Source organism: Aethalodelphis obliquidens, unplaced genomic scaffold (assembly GCF_003676395.1).
Source record: "Aethalodelphis obliquidens isolate GAN/ISIS:26980383/991018 unplaced genomic scaffold, ASM367639v1 scaffold26, whole genome shotgun sequence".
Classification (NCBI taxonomy): Eukaryota; Metazoa; Chordata; class Mammalia; order Artiodactyla; family Delphinidae; genus Aethalodelphis; species Aethalodelphis obliquidens.
Window position 1 is genome coordinate 20,468,643 of NW_020837970.1, and position 8,239 is coordinate 20,476,881.

Here is an 8,239-nt window from a genome sequence, read left to right on the forward strand (position 1 = left end):
ACTGTAAGGAGACAGATAATCTCTGTGAACAAAGTAAAAGATAGGGTTTATATAGGGCTTGGGGGAAATGTGGGGTTTAAGTTAAATATGAATGACTGGCTATGACTGGCTCAAAATGAAGTGGGGTTAGTCATTGATTAGGTGGATTTCAAGAGCAGACCTATTGTAGCAGGGTTTGGTTTTCTGTGGGTGATTCAGCCCAAGACTGATATTGAATGGTCTTTCCTTTTCCCGTTTAAATACCTGAGGACATGAGTAACGTTCTTCAGGCAAGAGTAGAATTTTCTTTTTTTTGGTTGTCAAATAACCCTTTATTTTTCTTTGCAGTTCTTAACTAGTTGGGCATTCCACTGCACCACTGTTGATGTCATCTATGATGTGAGGGTGGCGGCCATCAACATTGCAGCCCACAGACTGGATGGCCCCCAGGATCTATTTAATGGTTCCAGAGAGTTCCCTAGCTAAAGATCGATACCGCATCTGTCAGGCAATGTTGACAATCTCATCAAAAGTGATGTTTCCACTGTGCTTAATGCTTTTCTGCTTCCTTCCGTCTCTTGGCAGTTCCTTGGGGCATTGATGATCAATCCTCAACCTGGGCTTGTCTGTTCTGAATGGTCAGTTTCACAGTAATCCTCAGACCCTTCCAATCACCAATTGCCTTGGCGATGTCATCACCAAACTTTTTTGGAGACAGACCCAGGGGGCCAATCTTGGGGGCCAGGGCAGATGTGGCACCGACTTCCCCACTGGTGCACCTCAGGTACACAACTTTGATCTTGTTGGGGTCAAACTTAGGCAACATGGTGGCAGCTGGTGTCGGATGAACCCAGATTCGGGACAACTGAAGAAAGTTGCACCTTGGCCTCCTCTGAGCCAAAAGCTGGAAGACTTTTTCTTTTTTTTAAATTTTTCTTGAAGTATAGTTGATTTACAATGCTGTGTTAGTTTCAGGTGTACAGCAAAGTGATTCAGTTATACATATACATGTATCCACTCTTTTTTAGATTCTTTTCCCATATCGGCCATTACAGAGTATTGAGTAGGGTTCCCTTGTGCTATATAGTAGGTCCTTGTTAGTTATCTATTTTATATATAACAGTGTGTATATGTCAATCCCAATCTCCCAATTTGTCTCTCCCCCTACCCTTACCCTGGGTTAACCATAAGTTTGTTTTCTACATATGTAACTCTATTTCTGTTTTGTAGGTAAGTTCATTTGTACCCTTTTTTTAGATTCTACATATAAGTGATATCATATGATATCTGTCTTTCTCTGTCTGACTTACTTCACTCCGTGTGACAATCTCTAGGTCCATGCATGTTGCTGTAAATGGCATTATTTCGTTCTTTTTTATGGCTGAGTAATATTCCATTGTATATATGTACCACATCTTCTTTATCCATTCCTCTGTTGATGGACATTTAGGTTGCTTCCATATCCTGGCTATTGTAAATATTGCTGCAATGAACATTGGGGTGCATGTATCTTTTTGAATTATGGTTTTCTCTGGTTATATGCCCAGAAGTGGGATTGCTGGATCATATGGTAGCTCTATTTTTAGCTTTTTAAGCAACCTCCATACTGTTCTCCACAGTGCTGTACAATTTACATTCCCATCAAGTGTAGGAGAGTTCTCTATTCTCCACACCCACTCCAGCATTTATTGTTTGTAGACTGATGATGGCCATTCTGACCAGTGTGAGGTGATACCTCATTGCAGTTGTTTTTTGTTGTTGTTGTTGTTTTGGTTTTTTTTGCAGTTGTTTTTTAAAATAAATTTATTTATTTTAGTTTTGGCTGCATTGGGTCTTTGTTGCTGTGCGTGGGCTTTTCTCTAGTTGTGGCTCACGGGGACTGCTCTTTGTTGTGATGTGCAGGCTTCTCATTGCGGTGGCTTCTCTAGCTGCGGAGCATGGGCTCTAGGCGCACGGGCTTCAGTAGTTGTGGCTTGCGGGCTTATTTGCTCCGCAGCATGTGGGATCTTCCCGCGCCAGGGCTCGAACCCATGTCCCCTGCATTGGCAGGTGGATTCTTAACCACTGCGCCACCAGGGAAGCCCCTCATTGCAGTTTTGATTTGCATTTCTCTAGTAATTAGTGATGTTGAGCATCTTTTCTTGTGCTTTTTAGCCATCTGTACGTCTTCTTTGCAGAAATGTCTATTTAGATCTTCTGCCTATTTTTTGATTGGGTTTCTTTTCTTTCTTTTTTTTTTGATATTGAGCTGCATGAGCTCTTCATATATTTTGGAGATTAATCCCTTGCTGGTTGCTTCGTTTGCAAATATTTTCTCCCATTCTGAGGGTTGTCTTTTCGTTTTGCTTATGGTTTCGTTTGCTGTGCAAAAGCTTTTACGTTTAATTAGTTCCCACTTGTTTAGTTTTATTTTCATTACTCTAGGAGGTGGGTTGAAAAAGATCTTGCTATGATTTATGTCAAAGAGTGTTCTGCCTGTGTTTTCCTCTAAGACTTTAATAGTATCCGGCCTTACATTTAGGCCTTTAATCCATTTTGAGTTTATTTTTATGTATGGTGTTAGGGAGTGTTCTAATTTCATTCGTTTACATGTAGCTGCCCAGTTTTCCCAGCACCGCTTAAGAAACGGTCTTTTCTCCATTGTATATTCTTGCCTTCTTTGTCATAGATTAGGTAACCATAGGTTCGTGGGTTTATCTCTGGACTTTCTATTCTGTTCCATTGATCTACATTTCTGCTTTTGTGCCAGTACCGTACTGCATTTTTTTTTTTTTTTGGCTGCGCTGGGTCTTCGTTGCTGTGCGAGCTTTCTCTAGTTGTGGCGAGCAGGGGCTACTCTTCATTGTGGTGCACAGGTTTCTCATTGAGGTGGCTTTCGTTGTGGAGCACAGGCACTAGGCACACGGGCTTCAGTAGTTGTGGCACGTGGACTCAGTAGTTGTGGCTCATGGGCTGTAGAGTACAGGCTCAGTAGTTGTGGTGCACGGGCTTAGTTGCTCCGCGGCATGTGGGATCTTCCCGCACCAGGGCTCGAACCCATATCCCCTGTATTGGCAGGCGTATTCTTAATCACTGAGCCACCAGGGAAGCCCCATACTGTTTTGATTACTGTAGCTTTGTAATGTAAAGAGTGGAATTTTCCAGTCTCAGCTCCCTTTTGGTCCTCATTGACAGATCATGGAAGAGGCTATTAAATATTGTGTAGAACAAGAATGGGCAATTTTTTAAAAAGGTACAAATGAACTTATTTACAAAACAGAAAGAGACTCACAGACATGGAAAACAAAAGTATGCTTACCCAAGTGGGGAGTGATATATTAAGAGGTTGGGATTAACATACACACACTACTATATATAAAATAGATAACCAACAATGACTTACTGTGTAGCACAGGGAACAATACTCAATATTTTGTAAAACTGGTAAGAGAAAAGAATCTGAAAAATAATATACATATATATATGTATAACTGAATCACTGTGCTGTACACCTGAAACTAACACATTGTAAATCAACTATACTTCAATTTTAAAAAAGATATTAAAAAAAGAATGTTAAAATAATATGTGCACAGATATGATAGGACACATTTTATTAAAAATCAGAAAAACAGAATGGGCAATTATTTTTCCTGCAAAGGACCAGAAGGTAAATATTTTAGGCTTTGCAAGCCATCCGGTCTCTGTTGCAGGTACTCAGCTCTGCTGTTATAGCACAGAAGCATCATGGACAATATGTAAACAAATAAGTGTGGTCATGTTCAAATAAAACTTTATTTACAAAAACAGGTGGTTGGCCAGATTTGATCCACAGGCCATAGTTTGCTGACCCCTAGTCTAGAATTCTAGATCTAATCTATCTAGGTTAGATATGGTTTTGGTTTTCCCTGCTGGGTGAAATGGTGGTTGTAGTGATCATCATGATTTCATTTTGTTTTTGACTCAGGATCAACTGTTGCACTATCTGATGAGGCAGCCACCACATAGTAGAGTTTAATTCCAATACCAACTACGTAGAATATGACAGCAACATAAATGTACAACTAGTAGAATAAGGAGGGACTGGAAAGTTCACCAAAGTCATAATTCACATTTTCACAGATTAAACCGCCAGATAAGATCTTCTTCTTCTTTTTTTAAAAAATATTTATTTATTTATTTTTATTTTGGTTGCGCCGGGTCTTAGTTGTGGCACTTGGGATCTTTGCTGAGGCATGCGGGATCTTTAGTTTTAGCATGTGGGATCTTTCTTTTTTTTTTTTTTTTAGTTGCGGCATGCAGGCTTCTTAGTTGCAGCATGCATGCGGGATCTAGTTCCCCGACCAGGATAGAACCCAGGCCCCCTGCATTGGGAGCGCAGAGTCTTACTCACTGGACCACCAGAGAAGTCCCAAGATCCTCTTCTTGACCTAAGTTATGGTAATAAGACAAGGAGTATAGACCAGGTTGTTACCTTCTGAAATTTTTTGAAGTTTCTCTCACTTTTTTGATAATGTTAAAACCTGTCTGAGAGAACTTTGGGAATATAAGCTGCTTCAAAGCAAATAGATCTGAAGTTTCTGAGGGAACTGTATTGCCAAAAAACCCCACAAGCCTGGCCTGAATAAATAAGTAAAGCCATAAAACAACACTTGGGTCTCCAACCCTGCACCATCAGGAAGCAGGCTGTCAAAGCTGTATAGTCCCCAAGGAAGGCATGCTCCCACTTCACGTACAGCCAGGGAGAAAAATGGCTGAGGGAGGACTTGCCAGAGGGCAGAACCAGGGTAGAAGGAGAACAATGACAAGAGAATTCTTCTTCGAGAGCAAAATTGGGTCTAATCTGAGAATTTCCTTCACTGCCCAGAAAGGGTGTCTTTTTTTACCCGCCCCCATTTAACTTTTTGTTTTCATTGAAGTATAATTGACCTACAACACTGTGTTAGTTCCAGGTGCACAACATGGTGATTTGATATTTCTATACATTACGAGATGATCACCACGATAAGTCTAGTTACTATCTGTCACCATGCAAAGATATTACATAATTATTGACTATACTCTCCATGCTGTTCATTTTATCTCTGTGACTCATTTATTTTGTAACTGAAAGATTGTACCTCTTAATCTCACCACCCATTTCATTTATTTCCCCACCCCACCCCCCGGCAACCACCTGTTTGCTCTCAGTATCTGTGAGTCTGTTTCCATTTTGTTGTTTGTTCATTTGTTGTGTTTTTTTTTAGATTCTATATATAAGTGAGATCATACAGTATTTGTCTTTCTCTGACTTATTTCACTTAGCACTATACCCTCTAAGTCCATTCATGCTGTTACAAATGGCAAGATTTCATTATTTTTTAGGCCGACTAACATTACATTGTGTGTGTGTATGTGGGAGGAGATATATATATAGAGAGAGATAGATATATAGATAGATAGAGAGACATACACAAATAGATCCAAAACATGACTCAGCAAAATAGTTTATTTCTCGTTCACCTAATAGTCCTGAACAGATATGGTTGATTTACAATGTTGTGTTAGTTGTCTTTTGATAATACCTATTCTGACAGGTATGAGGTGATACCTCAGTGTGGGTTTTTTTTTTTAACTATTAAACTCATTGTGGTTTTGATTTGCATTTCCTTAATGATTGAGCATCTTTTCATGTGTTTCGTCCAGGCTAATTAGAAAAGACTGTGATCCAGATATTGATATGAAATTCAATAATTGAATGGGACTTTTATCTTCTCCCTTGGGGGAAGGGTGAATATATTTGGTGACCAGAGAGGCTGACTGTAACAGAGACCTTGTCTGTCTACCGAAAGCTATTAGTCTCTGGGACTACTAGAGTAGCTTTCCATATTCCCATTCAATTTGGGTGTAGCCATATGACCAAATTTTCTCCAATGTAATGTGAGTGGAAGCAATATCTACCACTTTCTGGGGATGGTAGACCACAAGATGAACAGATCCAAGGACCCTGAATGACAGCAATGTAGGAAAGCTTCCTCCCTGACCTGAATAACTGTCCAGGACTATTAGGTGAGCAAGAAATAAACTATTTTGCTGAGTCGTTTTTTGGATCTATTTGTTGCAGTAGTTTAGCCTGCATTAACTGATATACACCCCATGAGTCATGCTTGTTCAACATAATGATTATATATATGCATCCTCTTTAAACATAATTATTAATAGTATCAAACTAAACATCCTGTAACGAGCCTTGCTTTTTTCATTTAATGTCTTGGAAAGTGTTCCATATTAGTACATTAAAAACTTCATTTTTATATTCTTTCCTTTTTGCTTTTTGACAGCTTAAGTACAATGTTACCTAACCAGTTCCCCACTGATGGACATCTAGGCTTTTTCTAATCTATAGCTAGTGTTCTATGTTGCAGTTCTTTCAGCTGGTACTCTGCAAATGCAAGGCACAGTTCAGCTTCAGGTCCAGCAGTGTCTGGTTTTACTCTCTGAATTAGGACTTTACTTAGTTTCTTTTAGACAAATTACAAAGCTAATATTTGACCATATTGATTCTCTGTGGCCTACTATTGTAAAATTCAAATGGTTACAAATTCAAATACTTACATTGATGGGAGGAATATAGCACGGTGGTTAGTAGCACGAATTACAGTCAGACAGCCCTGGGTTCAAATCCCAGCTCTGCTACGTGTAACATGTAACTTAACCTTGGGCAAGTTGCTTAACTACTATAAGCATTAGTTTTCTCACCAGTAAAATGGGGGTTATTTTGAGGATTAAATGATAATGTAAGTGAAGTGCTTAGTGCATGATAACCATCAGTTAATAAGCACTGTAGAGTTTTCCTTAATGTACAATTTTTTTCTAATTACCAAAGAAAGCAAAAATTAAACCTGAGTCTAAGGTTAGGACATGTATCATAACTACCTTTATTGTTAAGATGGGAAATTGTTTTTTAAAAGATTACATCATTTTTTCTTTTTCAAAATGATTTTATTTTACATACTTTTCTGTAACTTGCTAGTCTCTTTTTAAATTCTACAACTGACAACTTCCTTTGTCAGTAGAAATGTACTGACTTCATTCTTTTTAAAGACTGTAATTTGGGGGGTGGGGGATGATTCATTTTTATTGAGGAGAGAGCCCTCAAATCTTGTGACTATTCATTTGAATTTTGTATCAAACTGTCAGGGTTAGATTGTATTGGGTCCAGGCTGATGCTATATTGCAGGTTCAGGAAATTCAGTCATTGCAGATGCCATAATTAACGTTAAAGCAAACAGCACAGAGGCTTCATTGAGTTGGAGAGTGAGAGGGAAGTAGCTACAGAAAACATACACAAACGTAAATGCCATTCTCCTAGCACTTGAATTCCAGAAGTGAAACTGGAGGGTTCGACTGTCCATATTAGGAAATGACTGGTTGCTTGATGACCACAGTGTTAAGCTAAGTATTTTGCCCTATTTATTGTGAGGGGAGGAGGAGGCATGAAAGGGAATTGGTCAGGAGGACATTATTAGTAAATCAGTTTTAGTAAAACTAACAATTTTATAACCACTCTATTCTCTTCCAACCTAATCTCAGTGCAGTTATAAGCATTATAAAATCAAACTTTCACTTTAAGTGGAGAGACTGAAAACCGAGCTCAGTTCTTTAAGACGAAGTTTCTGAAACAGATTCCCAAATGGGGTTATCTCCTATTCCCTGAAATTGCAGCAGAGTTAAGAACCTGTGTTAAGATTGGTTTGAATCCATCAAAGCCTTCAACATGTGCTCTTGCCATAAAGTAGCAAATGAAGGCATGGAGAACAGACAACCTTTTCAACTTCTCTGGCACTGAATATACTTCACCTTAACAAAATGTCAGGAACTCCCATTAAACTATACTTGGTTTCCTTTAACTCAGATTCAGGATTAACTAGCATTAAGCTTGCAACAGAAACACAGCTGTGGTGCACGTGCTGTGTGGGAGCAATACATGATGAACCCGGTGCCCAAACATCACAAAAGCAAGTGCTCCCCTCCCTATATTTGGGAAATTTCTTTTCCACTGAAGTTTCTTCAGTATACCTTGCATCTTCTGAGCTCATGTTTCCAAGATCCTTGCCTAGTCTCCTCCATAACATCTGTACACTTGTCTTGATTTTTTTTCTTTTAACATGGAAAGGACAAGAGTCCTGGCCAACCTTGACAATAGGAAAATGTATATTACTATTCTTGAGAACTCAACCTTCAGTGCAGGTGCTTGGGAGTAAAGATTTTTGATGGATTAAAGCCCCCGGGCATGTATAGG

At 39.1% G+C, this 8,239-nt stretch overlaps 1 pseudogene; it reads right to left on the reverse strand.

The window, feature by feature from the left end:
* Nucleotides 1–311: 311 nt before the first annotated feature.
* LOC113629335 (60S ribosomal protein L12 pseudogene) lies at nt 312–820 on the reverse strand (annotated as a pseudogene).
* Nucleotides 821–8,239: the final 7,419 nt, after the last annotated feature.